General features: G+C 40.5%; 1 long non-coding RNA gene across 2 annotated transcripts; it reads left to right on the forward strand.

The window, feature by feature from the left end:
• Positions 1-277: 277 nt before the first annotated feature.
• On the forward strand, positions 278-12,665 carry LOC109564024 (uncharacterized). 2 transcript variants are annotated; one of them, XR_011568519.1, is made up of 4 exons: positions 278-1,067; positions 5,114-5,229; positions 5,362-12,023; positions 12,175-12,665. It is a non-coding gene; the product is annotated as an uncharacterized lncRNA (long non-coding RNA). The 2 variants fall into 2 exon arrangements; XR_002181454.2 differs by lacking the exon at positions 5,114-5,229.
• Positions 12,666-13,676: the final 1,011 nt, after the last annotated feature.

Here is a 13,676-nt window from a genome sequence, read left to right on the forward strand (position 1 = left end):
GCAATTCATGGGGTCGCAAAGAGTCGGACATGACTGAGCGACTGAACTGAACTGAACTGAATGACATATGATGTTGTGCATCTTTTCATACACTTATTTGCCATCTGTCTGTCCTGTTTGGTAAGGTGTCTGCTCAGATCTTTTACCCATTTTTTAAATTGAATTTTTTTGTTTTTTCTACTGTTAAATTTTAAGAGTTCTTTGTTTTGAATACCAGTGCCTTTTCAAATATGTGTTTTATAAATGTTTTCTTCCAGTGTGTGGCTTGTCTTTTCATTCTCTAACAATGCTTTTCACAGAGTAGAAGTTTTAAACTTTAACGAAACCCAACTTATCAGTTTTTTCTTTTATGGATCATGCTTTTGTTGTTGTATCTAAAAACCCTTTGTCAAGCACAAGATCATCTATGTGTTTTCTCCTGTTATTTTCTAGAAGTCTTACAGTTTTGCATTTTACATTTATTTCTGTGATCTGTTTTGAGTTTATTTTTGTGAGAGGAGTAAGGTCTGTGTCTAGATTAATTTTTTGCATGTGAATGTCCAGTTGTTCCAATACCAATTGTTGAAAAGGCTATTTTGTTTCCATTGAATTGCCTTTGCTCCTTTGTTAAAGTTCAGTTTACTTTACTTGTGTGGGTCTATTTCTGGGCACTCTGTTCTGTTTCATTGTTCTATTCATTTATTCTTTTGCCAATACCAACCGTCTTGATTACTATAGCTTTAGAGTAAGTCTTGAATTTGGGTAGTGTAAGTCCTGTGACCATGTTCTTTTCCTTCAATATTGTGTTGGCTATTCTGGGTCTTTTGTCTTTCCATACAAAGTTTAGAACCAGTTTGTCCATATTAAAAAATTAATAATAACTTGCTGAGATTTTAACTGGGAGTGCATTGATATAAAGTTGGAAGAACTGACATCTTGACATTATTGAACTTCGTATATTCAAGTAAATGGAATACCGCTCTGCTTATCTTCTTTGATTTCTTTTATCAGAGGATTTTCATTGCCTCTTGTAGATCTTATACCTATTTCATGATTTATACCTGAGGATTTCATTTTGGGGTGCTAATGTAAGTGACATTATGTTTTTAATTTCATATTCAAATTGTTCGTTGCTGGTAGATGAGAAAGCAATTAACTTTGTATATTGACCTTGTATCCTGTGATCTTCCTGTAATTTCTTATTCGTTCCAGGAGGTTTTTGCTGTCGTTATTGATTTTGGGGGATTTTCTACATAGACAACCATGTTATTTGTGAACAAAGATAGTTTTATTTCTTCCTTCCCAATCTGGATACTTTTTATTTCTTTTCCTTGTCTATTGCATTCATTTAGGACTTTGGTATGATGTTGAATACAAGTGGTGAAAGTGGTTATGCTTGCTTTGTTCTTGATATTGGAAGGAAAGCATCTGCTTTCTCACCATTAAGCAATGTTAGTTGTAGGGTTTTTGTACATGCTCTTTCTCAATTTAAGGAAATTCCCCCTCTGTTCCTAACTCAATGAGTTTTTTTAAAATCATAAACGGATATTGGATTTTGTCAATAGTGCTTGTTCTACATATATTGATATGATCATATGATTTTTCTTCTTCTTGTTATGATTGCATTAATTGATTTTTCAAATGTTGAGCTAGTCTTCCATACTGGAATAAATTCCAGTTGGTCATGGTTTATAAGTCATTTTATGTGTGTGCATGTGTTCAGTATCTCAGTCGTGTCCGACTCTTTGTGACCCCATGGACTGTAGCCCACTTGGCTCCTCTGTCCATGGGATTTTTATACATTGTTGGATCCGGTCCCATCACTTCATGGGAAATAGATGGAGAAACAGTGGAAACAGTGTCAGACTTTATTTTTGGGGGCTCCAAAATCACTGCAGATGGTGACTGCAGCCATGAAATTAAAAGACGCTTACTCCTTGGAAGGAAAGTTATGACCAACCTAGATAGCATATTCAAAAGCAGAGACATTACTTTGCCAACAAAGGTTCGTCTCGTCAAGGCTGTGGTTTTTCCTGTGGTCATGTATGGATGTGAGAGTTGGACTATGAAGAAGGCTGAGTGCCGAAGAATTGATGCTTTTGAACTGTGGTGTTGGAGAAGACTCTTGAGAGTGCCTTGGACTGCAAGGAGATCCAACCAGTCCATTCTGAAGGAGATCAGCCCTGGGATTTCTTTGGAAGGAATGATGCTAAAGCTGAAACTTCAGTACTTTGGCCACCTCAAGGCAAGAGTTGACTCATTGGAAAAGACTCTGATGCTGGGAAGGATTGGGGGCAGGAGGAGAAGGGGATGACAGAGGATGAGATGGCTGGATGGCATCACTGACCTGATGGACGTGAGTCTGGGTGAACTCCGGGAGTTGGTGATGGACAGGGAGGCCTGGTGTGCTGTGATTCATGGGGTCACAAAAAGTCAGACACGACTGAGCGACTGAACTGAACTGGATTTAATTTGCTAACATTTTGTACAGGATTTGTGCACCTGTGTTCATAAGAAATATTGGTCTGGTTTTCTTTCTTATAATGTAGTTTTCTTTCTTATAATGTCTTGGTCTGGTTTTGGTGTTAGGATTATGTCGACCTCATAGAATTACTTAGGAGGTATCTTCTGTTTCTGTTTCCTCTTTATCCATGTTTACTTCTAGACTTATTCATAAGCCCAAAAAGAGTCAATAATCCTAAACTCACATGATCAACACAGGCCTGTCTCATTTCATATGTTGCATCATATGTAAGAGAACAGGGATAGCCATTAGATTTAATCATCATGTGGCCTTAGGCTTCAACATTTAGTAAAACTCCCATTCAAGCCAGAAATATCTTATTATCAACATTAGCATAAAGAAAAAAATTTTCTGCAAGTCATCCTTGCCCTGGCAATAGTACCAAGATTAACGGTCAATAAATGCCTGTCTATTTGTTTGGCATCATTGTAAGTTAAGCAGAATAGCTTTCAGAAAATTTCCCTCCATAGGGACAATGCTAGACTGAGAGAGGTATACTCAGAAAATAAGCAGCCTTTTGTAAGGAAAATTCCTCTGAATAAAACTGCCTTCAAAATATTTTGCAGCAACAATGAGAAAAGAGCTTCTGCAGGAAAAATAAAAAGCAAAACCCTGACTCTAATTCCAAGGCCAATGACACCACGCTGTATATAATACAGTTTCTTTTGTGCAAAAGTAAGAGCATGAGTACAAAGGGAACATTTATGAGAGCCAGCATGATCAATTTGAAGAAAATAGTGGCCAGAAACTGCAATCCAATTTTTTTTTCCTGTCTAGAAAATCAATGAACCACAAGCATCTAATAAATCGGTCAGTTATACTCAGATGCTAGGCTCTACAAAAGATGTGATATTAGGTTTTGCAAATCATTACTGTCTTACAGAGATTTTATGACAGTAAGTTCCACTGATTAAAATGCCAGTATAAAACATAGCCTTTCATTCCAATAGCTAGTACAGACTCATCTTCTGTAATGATGAAATGTAATAATTAGATAGTGGGCAAAACCCACATGTTAGCAAACAACAACAACAACAAAATCAGACTGCACAAAGAAAATGAAAGAGCTGTTGAGACACAACAGAGGTGGCTTCAGGCTTAGAGCCCCAGTGAAAGCACCCAGAGCAACACCCCCATCTCTCAGATGGCAGTTGCTGGGCATGTTTCCATAACAACTCCAAGGGCTTGGCTGAGGACTTATCACTGGGGGTGCAGAGTTAGATTTCTCTGAAAGGGAAATTTTAAATTCTTTTAATTAAAAAAAATTATTCCTAACTTAAAAAATGGAGATCATTTCTAAAGCCTTTGAGTTCTTTGTCAGCCCCACTGCCTAGGGTACCATTGCCTGGCATGACAAATTCCCCTTTGTTTTCTGTAGTCAGACCTTTTAGGATAAACCAGGCCAGAGGCTTCCTGACTTTACAGCAGGGCTGGTTTAGTTTCCATCACCAGCCACAAGGCCCTACAAAGGACTCTGGGCCTGAGTGAAAATTCTCTTTTGGGTGGAAAAACGCTCCTAGCAATGATGGAACAGATAAAAATCATTACTTAGGCCTTGCCCTGGCTCTTCCTTTTGTACTCTCTGCTCCTATTTTCCTCAGCCCTGACTACCCAGGAAATGAAAGGGAACTCTGTCTCCCATCTCTTTCTTCTAAGGTAAAGCTCTGCTGAAAATGTACAATATTATTCAATCATGAGAGATGCCGTGTTAAATGCTTGACTCCAGACTGTGAGTGACCCTCTGTCTCAGGCTTGTCCGGACAATGGCTGTTAGGGACTGAATGTTTGCATCTCCCTCAAAATTCACGTATTGAAGCCCTAATTTGCAATGTGTCTGTTCTTGGAGATGCTGTCTCTAAGGGAGTAATCACAACCAAATGAGCTCGTGGGGTGGGGCCCTGATTTGATAGGATTACTTTCCTTTGTGGCTCAGCAATAAAGAATCCACTTGCAATACAGGAGACAAGTTCTATCCCTTGGTAGGGAAGATCCCTGGGAGAAGGAAATGTCAACCTGCTCCAGTATTCTTGCTGGGATAATCCTGTGGACAGAGGAGCCTGGCCGACTATAGTCTATGGCGTCACAGAGTCAGACATGACTGAGCGACTGAGCACACTGGAAGACAGGGACTTTCCTGGTGGCCCAGTGGTTAGGACTTCACCTGCCAATGCAGGAGTGTGGGTTTGATCCCTGGTCAGATATCTAAGATCCCACGTGCCTCGTGGCCAGAAAACCAAAACAGAAGACAGAAACAATATTGTAACAAATACAATAAAGACTTAAAAACTGTTCACATCAAAAAAATAAAGAAGAAGAAGAAGAGACACAGGAAAACTCTTTCTCTCTCTTCCTCTCACCCTCCCTCAGCCCCATCTCTTCACACACAAGAGAACAAAGCAAGAAGGCAGTTGTCTGAGTGCCAGGAAGAAAGCTCTCTCACCAGAAACCAAATCAACTGGAATACTGAACTTCTCACTTCCAGAGCGGTCAGAAAAACGTATATTCTGTAGTTTAAGCCACCCAGTCTATGGGGTTTTGTTATGACAGCTCCGGCAGACTAATATTCCTTGAGAGAGGGAGACAGTCATTACCTAAGATTCTGTCCATCAGACGCAGATGGTATCAGCCTTGGCAGTCCTGGAAGCCTGCAATAAAAAACACCACATCACTGACCTTCATGTTTGGCGTCTTCTCCCATACATGCAAATGTGCCTGGCAATCTTAAGGTGAGACAGCATTTTTAGTGTGACTTCTAGGTAATGACTGCCCTGGTGTCTGCTTAGTTTATGGTGTGGGGACTGCTGAAACCTCATGACACAACTATTGAACACTTTGAGCATTGTCATAATTTCTTACAGATGGACACAGATGGTCCAGAACTTTCACTAAGACTGAGCAACCTGTGAGTGATCAGGAAAGAAACCATGAGGGACTGGAAATTGGACTCAGCCTCTCTGCTTGATCCTTGGGTACCACTCTTGGCGGCACAGTGGAGAATTGGTTTTGACATCTTTGTCCCATCAAAGTCTTTGTTTCTCCCTGACACTCCTTGCCACCTCATCTGTTCACTTACAGCCTGTGCTAAGGTTGTGACTGAATGGCACCTTCTCATTAGGAACAACCCAGGGGGAGAGACAGAGGGTTGCATGCATGGAACTGATTGTGATTTGTTCTTTTCTTACAGTAATCAGTGACATCTTGGTTGATTCCTTCTTATTTTCATCGTTACTGCTTACTGCGAATATTCTTTTCTTCCGGTTTTGTCTCTTACCTGTTTTTTTATCCTCCAAATGAACATTCTCAAAGAAATCTTTGACCCTGGATTGATTAATATCTTAGCTATTGTTTATGAACTACCACACATTGAAATCTAATTACTTCTACTGTTTCTAGTTTCTCATTTTAAAATAAATTCCCTGGAGCTTTAGACTCCTCCTCCTCCTCTATGATTTTCAAATATTAAGTGAATAAACGCAATAGAGATTCCGGTTCGGAATCCAGTAATGATTCTGTTTGATGGAAACACTATGTGTGAAGCCTGTCTGCCAGTTCTGTGGGTGGTACCTCTACCTAATGGGTCAATGTTTAACAGTTGGTGCTCTGGAGGTCTTTGTGAATACCCGTGGGTATAAACCACTCCCCCATCACATATTCAGGCCGCCAACATCATGTCACTAATGTGGCATTCGGAAGAGATCCATACAGTAGTCTTTCAGGCTCCTGCTTGGTATGGATAGCAGGTCTAATTATGTCATAGAAAGGGATATTTAAACCTCTATACCAGCTCTTTGATTAGACCCCTGCTCTTAGAGGTTCCTTGTGCCTTGAAACCAGACTTTGTTACCTCACTCTGCATCTCCACTGCATGCACTAGCTCCCCAAACACTATGAAGAAAATATAACAAGGCTTTAAAAATGTAGCAGAATCTGACTATCTTCCTGTACCCTTCCTCCCCAAGGCCACATCCCTCACCTCTCTAGTTCAAAAGCAATATTTCAACATAAAAAACCACTTCCACTCCATCTATGTGCTGTGCTGTGCTGTCACATCCGACTCTTTGTGATCCCATGGATTATATCCCGCCAGGCTCCTCTGTCCATGGGGATTCTCCAGGCAAGAATACTGGAGTGGATTGCCATGCCTTCCTCCAGGGGATCTTCCCAACCAAGGGATTGAACCTTAAACCTGCAGTGCAGGCAGATTCTTTATTGTCTGAGCCACTAGGGAAGCCTGTGAATACTGGAGTGCATAGTCTATCCCTTCTCCAGAGGATCTTCCTGACTCAGGAATTGAACTGGGGTCTCCTGCACTGCAGGCACATTCTTTACCAGCTGAGCTATCAGGGAAGCCCCCACTACATCTATATGAGGATGTTCATTCAATAAGCATTGATAAGTACAAGAAAATTGGAATGACATTGGTGAGATCATGATACATAGTTAATTTTATTTATACAAAATAAAAACAAGAGCAAGTGAGACTTCTAGTTATCTGCTCATGTCAGAAATAATGAAAATGTTTACTGCACCTGTCCTGTGGTACATCCAGTGGTCAGTGGTGGTGGCAGGGACGGTGGTTTACTCACCAGGGCAGCTCTCTCTTGTGGTTTCAAGAATCATTCCTGGCTCTCCAGCCTCAAACCTACTTCTCCAGCATTCCCCAAAGTTTTGTGGGCTGCCCACTATCCTTTACATAAACTGCTTTTCTGCTAAGTTGAACTGAGCTGGCTTTTGCTTACAACTATGAGAAGGCAATGGCATCCCACTCCAGTACTTTTGCCTGGAAAATCCCATGTACAGAGGAGCCTGGGGTTGCTAGAGTCGGACACAACTGTGCGACTTCACTTTCACTTTTCACTTTCATGCATTGGAGAAGGAAATGGCAACCCACTCCAGTGTTCTTGCCTGGACAATCCCAGGGACGGGGGAGCCTGGTGGGCTGCAGACCATGGGGTTGCTAGGAGTTGGACACGACTGAGCGACTTCACTTTCACTTTTCACTTTCCACTTTCATGCATTGGAGAAGGAGATGGCAACCCACTCCAGTGTTCTTGCCTGGAGAATCCCAGGGACGGGGGAGCCTGGTGGGCTGCCGTCTATGGGGTTGCACAGAGTCGGACACGACTGAAGCGACTTAGCAGCAGCAACAGCAGCAAGAAGAGTTTATGCTCTGAAGCTAGACAGCTTTGGGTCAACTCCCAGATGCCAGACTTACTAGCTTGTGTCCTTAAGCATAGTTCTCTATATGACTCAGGTTTCTCAACTGTAAAAATGGGGTAATGCTTCTTCTAGAGTTATCGTGAGGCTTAAATGAGTTAATACATATAAAGTTAACTCTTACAGCAGTGCCTGGCACATTGTAAGCCCTCAATAAGTGTTAGTTATTATCATCATGCTGAGTACAGTTTAGCAAAAATTGGTTGACATCAACCAGCTCCAAATACAAAGGAGAGACAAACAGCCACTAAACCATTGCTTTTTATGGCACATACTTTACATTTTCTCAAACATAAAAAACCGCTTCATAGTATAATAGCTTCGAACTTGATACAGAACAGAGAATATGTATTTAGTTTTTCCGTGGAAATCAGCAGTTTAGAAGTTGATCACTCTTTAAATCCAGCATCTGTTAATGTTTAAAGCAATTCATAGTTTTCCTCAGAGCACATGAGTTTAGACAAAGATAACAACAAACAAAAGTTCCAAAATGGACTCACTAGCTGGTTTGCATAAAATGAAATGATTTGAATAAAATCTATATATGAACTGTGTATGTGCTTATTCAGTTCCGTATGAACAAAGCCTGTTATTATCCTCAAAAATTCCTCTGATACTTGCCTTTTCAAATTCTGGAATGGCTATGCAAATTTTAATGTCACATTCTTGTTTCCTTCTTGGCAAAATGCATTGTTTTGCTTTAGTGTTCTAATTTTGTTTTTTAATGTTTTCAATATTTCCAATACATGGGCACCTTTTAAAACTCAGGCCTTTTACTTTTTTTTCTTGCTTGACTCAGAAAAATAGGAAGAAGGGGAACCCCTTGCATTTTCCAAAGTATACTTTACAATGATCAAGTTGGCTCCTGGCTTTACTAGAGATGATTCATTCATTCATTCAACAAATAGACACAGAGTTCCTATCTGGAGCAGGACTGGGATAGAGGCCAGGGATGTCCTGGTGAACAAGGCATAAATAACCCCATCCTCAAAAAGTTTACAGTTTGCTGGGGAGAGAGACGGTGAAACTGGCAGTTGTAATGATCTTCCCAACTCAGGGATCGAATCCAGGTCTCCTGCACTGCAGGCAGATTCTTTACCATCTGAGCCCCCAGGGAAGCCTAACACCTCTCCACCACAAGTAAATTCATTGTGCGATGGGAACACAACAGAGGGGCTACCCAGCCCAAACTCAGGGGGTCATTTCCCATAGGAAATCACATTTAGCTGAGACTGGTACAATAAATAAGAATTGGTCTAGTGAAGAACAGTGTTTTTCTCTAATATGCTCGTGTAAGGATATATAATTAAATTGTATAATGCTACAAATATCTTTTATGAATCTTTTAAAAAAGATGATCACAATTTTTAATGTCCTGTAAACATTTGATTTCTTTTGAGAAGCAAGATGGAAATATAGCAGCTTCCCAGACTAAGAATTTTACCCCTATTTGCAGCTCAAGTTGGACTCCTGATTTTTAAAATACTTTAGAAACTTGTCTTAGTCAACTTGGGTTGCTATGGCAAATACCATAGACCGAGTGGCTTAAACAGCAAATGTATATTTCTCACATTTGTTCCAGAGGCTGAAAGTTTGAGATCAGGGAGTGATCAGCATTGTTATTCCTTGGTGAGGACCCTCTTCCTGGCTTGGAGATGGCTCCTTCTAGCTGTATCCTCACATGGCAGAGAGAGTGAGCTCTGGCCTCTTCATCCCATTTTAAAGGCATCAATCTCATCTTTGATTTAATTGCTCATGACTTTGTCTAAGGCTAATACCCTGGTGACTCAGTGGTAAAGAATCTGCCTGCGATGCAGGAGACCCAGGTTCAATCCCTGAATCAGGAAGATCCCTGGGAGAAGGAAATGGCAACCCTCTCCAGTATTCCTGGCTGGAGAATTCCATGGACAGAGGAGCCTGGCAGGCTACAGTCCATGGGGTTGCAAGGAGTCAGACACAACCTAGCAACTAAACAACAACAAACCTAATTACCTCCCAAAGGCCCTGTCTCCAAATACCATTACATCAGGGACTAGGGCTTCAGCGTATTGATTTTGGGAGGACACAGACATTCAATCCATTGCAATACTTTACTCTGTAGTTATTCTTAAATTTTATTTTCCCTTTACAAGAAAGTTCATTTTCATCACATGTTTCCCTAGGAGTAAATCACATTCATTAAGGATGAAACAGTGAATGATTAAGCCCAATAAACATAACAAATTGCAAAATGGTTTCTTTAATTCACATTGAAAATTCATACAAAATTGAAGTAGATTGTTTTATAATGACAAATTGGAAGGAACAAAATTATTTTGGTCAAGACATCGATACTTCTACAAATGTCTTGTATTTGTTTTGAAATGTTACATTGCCTTTTTCAGTTCTAACATACTAAAACATTGCATATCAAATTGTAAGCTCTCATCAGCCTTGCCTCTCTCTCCTTACAGTACTTCACTGACTAAGCCCCAACCTCGGTCAATCCACTTACCTGCATATGGTTGAAAATATCCTTTCCACTAGGTTGATGATCAACACTTTATTCATAACCACAAACCTCCAGAGGCTCTCAGTACTGCTCAGTAACCCCAAGTTTCACCAGTAGGTTTATTATTCCCCTCATGTGAGTTAAGATGCTAACACATGAATTGTCCTAAGAATATAGGAAATGGAGGCAAGCTGGTTTGAATAACTTTGTATTAATAGAATATTGTTAAATTATAATGTGACTGTACCTTCATAAAGAAGTGCTATGTAAGATTTCTTCAAAATATTTTTATTTTACTCTATTTTTTAACCTTTGCTCCTGTTGCAAACAGGTGTCACCTTAACTTAAAGGGAATGATGAGGACAGCTACTTAGGATATCAGTCTTTGTCTCTCTGTCTCTCTGAGTTTCGCTCTTTAATTTCTTGAAAACAATTGTGAAGAGAAATGGAAATGTTGAGAAAATCAGATTTGGTAATAATTCATCATAATATAGTCAGGCTTCCCAGGTGGCTCAGTGGTTAAGAATCCACCTCCCAGTGCAGGAGACACAGAGGCAAGGTTCAACCCCTGGGTCGGGAAGATCCCCTGGAGGAGGGCATGGCAACGCATTTCAGTATTCTTGCTGGGAAAATCCCATGGACAGAGGAGCCTTGGTGGGCTACAGTCCATGGGGTCACAAAGAGTTGAACACAACTGAGAGACTAAGCACACACACACATATCAAAATACAACTTATAAGCCCTTTAAATAGGTTTGTGCCTAGAAAAAAATGAGAAAGACATAGGAAAACTTGAAAATATTTTGTACCAACCAAAGTACTCAACACCCTAGCAATTGCTTTTAATTTTCAACCCCCTGATTATTTCAGTGGGAATTAAATTAGTCTGCTTTTAAATAACTGAAACATCTTTCATCAGAATGCCAATTTGTAAGATTTAGTTCACACCCAAAGAGAAATTCATTTTATAAGCAATTTGCTTTAAATGCTGGATGTGTAATCTGCATTTCGGGGAGCCTAAACCTGGAAGACTTTTTTTGGATCAAGTTTCAAATTTGAAATCACAAAATTAAATTATGTCAAAAACTTCAAAAAATGTCTTCTGTTTCTTTTAATAGCATTCTAACTATTTATTTGGTTTGGTGGGCATTTATCCTGTTCCTTTATCTGTCTCTTCATCTTGTTTAAATTGCTGAGTTTGGGGTGTCCTTTCTGTATTCTAGCAGTTTGTGGAGTTCTATTTATTGTGGCGTTTCCTCGCTCTATGTGGATTTGTACAGGTGGCTTGTCAAGGTTTCTTGGTTAGGGAAGCTTGTGACGGTGTTCTGGTGAGTGGAGCTGTATTTCTTCTCTCTCCTTTTGAAGACTTGGGTTGCTTTTCTGGGTGCCTGATGTCCTCTGCCAGCATTCAGAAGTTGTTTTGTGGAATTTACTCGGCGTTTAAATGTTCTTTCGATGAATTTGTGGGGGAGAAAGTGTTCTCCCCGTCCTACTCCTCCGCCATCTTAGCTCCTCCCTCCTAACTATTTATTTGAAAACAGACTCTCCCAATCTATTCAAACCAGTCACATAATACTATTTAGAGTCATGAGTCTTGCACACATATGCACCTAGAATCCGAACTGTGTGCCCGGAGGGTGTAGATTCACACGTTTGCACGAATTCCCAGGCATGTGTACAGTGCTTTTAGACAGGAATTGGAATGAAGAACCCAGGCACACAGTGTGTGAAGGGAAAAGAGATCAGTGCTCAGTGGACCAAGACTTCTGAGACTCCGGGGACTCCTGGGAAGACAACGACATCCTTTGATCTTGTATGTAAAATCCTGGGAGGTGCGGCCGGGGTGGGAAAGGCCTCATCCAGAAGAAAGAAATAGTATGGGGGAAATGTTCAGGGTTGCCGAGGAGGAGGGCATGTTGAGTATGTTTTGATGTGATATCACTGACAGTTCTATTCCTTTTCAGACCAAGCCAGAGTCCCAGATAGACTGTGGTGCAGTGACCTTGACAAAGGCACCCCAGTTTCTCAGTGAAATGGAAGGACAGGGGACGTACGTGCTTGCTGCTTAACAGAACCATACAACCACTAAGGAAAAAGGGAGCAAGAACACCTGTTTGTCCACGGCTATGGTGAAGACAACAATCAAAGGTAGAAGCAGGCTCCTGACACGTTTGGAGCATTGGGCACTGCCAGCCAGAGCCACCTTGGGAAGTCACGAAGGTGGGAATCTGGTGGAAGACAGCAATTTATGAGATACTGATGAGAAGGAATTTGAAAGAACTGGGTCCCAGTAAGGCCACCAATGTTCTGGGAAAGATGTAGTAAAATGGAGACAGGTCAGACTCCCTGATCATGAACAACTTTCCACTGATCTTGTCATTTTTTAAACATTTTTATTGGAGTATAGTTGATTTGTGATGTTGTGTTAGTTTTAGGCATACAGCAAAGTGAATCAGTTATTTATATATATATAATATATATTATATATATAATAAATATATATATTTATTATATATATAATATATATAATATATCCTGTATATATATGTGATATATATATCACATATATATATATAATATATATATATATATGTGTGTATATATCCGGTCCCACCATTTCATGGGAAATAGATGGGGACACAGTGGAAAGTGTCAGACTTTATTTTTCTGGGCTCCAAAATCACTACAGATGGTGACTGCAGCCATGAAATTAAAAGACATTCACTCCTTGGAAGGAAAGTTATGACCAGCCTAGACAGCATATTCAAAAGCAGAGACATTACTTTGCCAACAAAGGTTCGTCTAGTCAAGGCTATGGTTTTTCCTGTGGTCATGTATGGGTGTGAGAGTTGGACTGTGAAGAAGGCTGAGCGCCGAAGAATTGATGCTTTTGAACTGTGGTGTTGGAGAAGACTCTTGAGAGTCCCTTGGACTGCAAGGAGATCCAACCAGTCCATTTTAAAGGAGATCAGTCCTGGGTATTCTTTGGAAGGACTGATGCTAAAGCTGAAACTCCAGTACTTTGGCCACCTCATGCGAAGAGTTGACTCATTGGAAAAGACTCTGATGCTGGGAGGGATTGGGGGCAGGAGGAGAAGGGGACGACAGAGGATGAGATGGCTGGATGGCATCATTGACTCGATGGATGTGAGTCTGAGTGAACTCCGGGAGTTGGTGATGGACCGGGAGGCCTGGCGTGCTGCGATTCATGGGGTCGCAAAGAGTCGGACACGACTGAGTGACTGATCTGATCTGATCTGATCTGATTCTTTTTTTTAGATTCTTTTCCCATATAGGCCATTACAGAGTACTGAGTAGACTTTCCTATGCGATACAGTAGGTCTTTATTAGTTAATTCTATATATAGTAGTATGTATATGTCAGTCACAATTTGCCAATTTATCCCTCTCTGCTTATACCTGGGAACCATAAATATGTTTTCTACATCCATGATTCTAGTTCTGTT

The sequence above is a fragment of the Bos indicus genome, chromosome 9 (genome assembly GCF_029378745.1).
Source record: "Bos indicus isolate NIAB-ARS_2022 breed Sahiwal x Tharparkar chromosome 9, NIAB-ARS_B.indTharparkar_mat_pri_1.0, whole genome shotgun sequence".
Lineage (NCBI taxonomy): Eukaryota > Metazoa > Chordata > Mammalia > Artiodactyla > Bovidae > Bos > Bos indicus.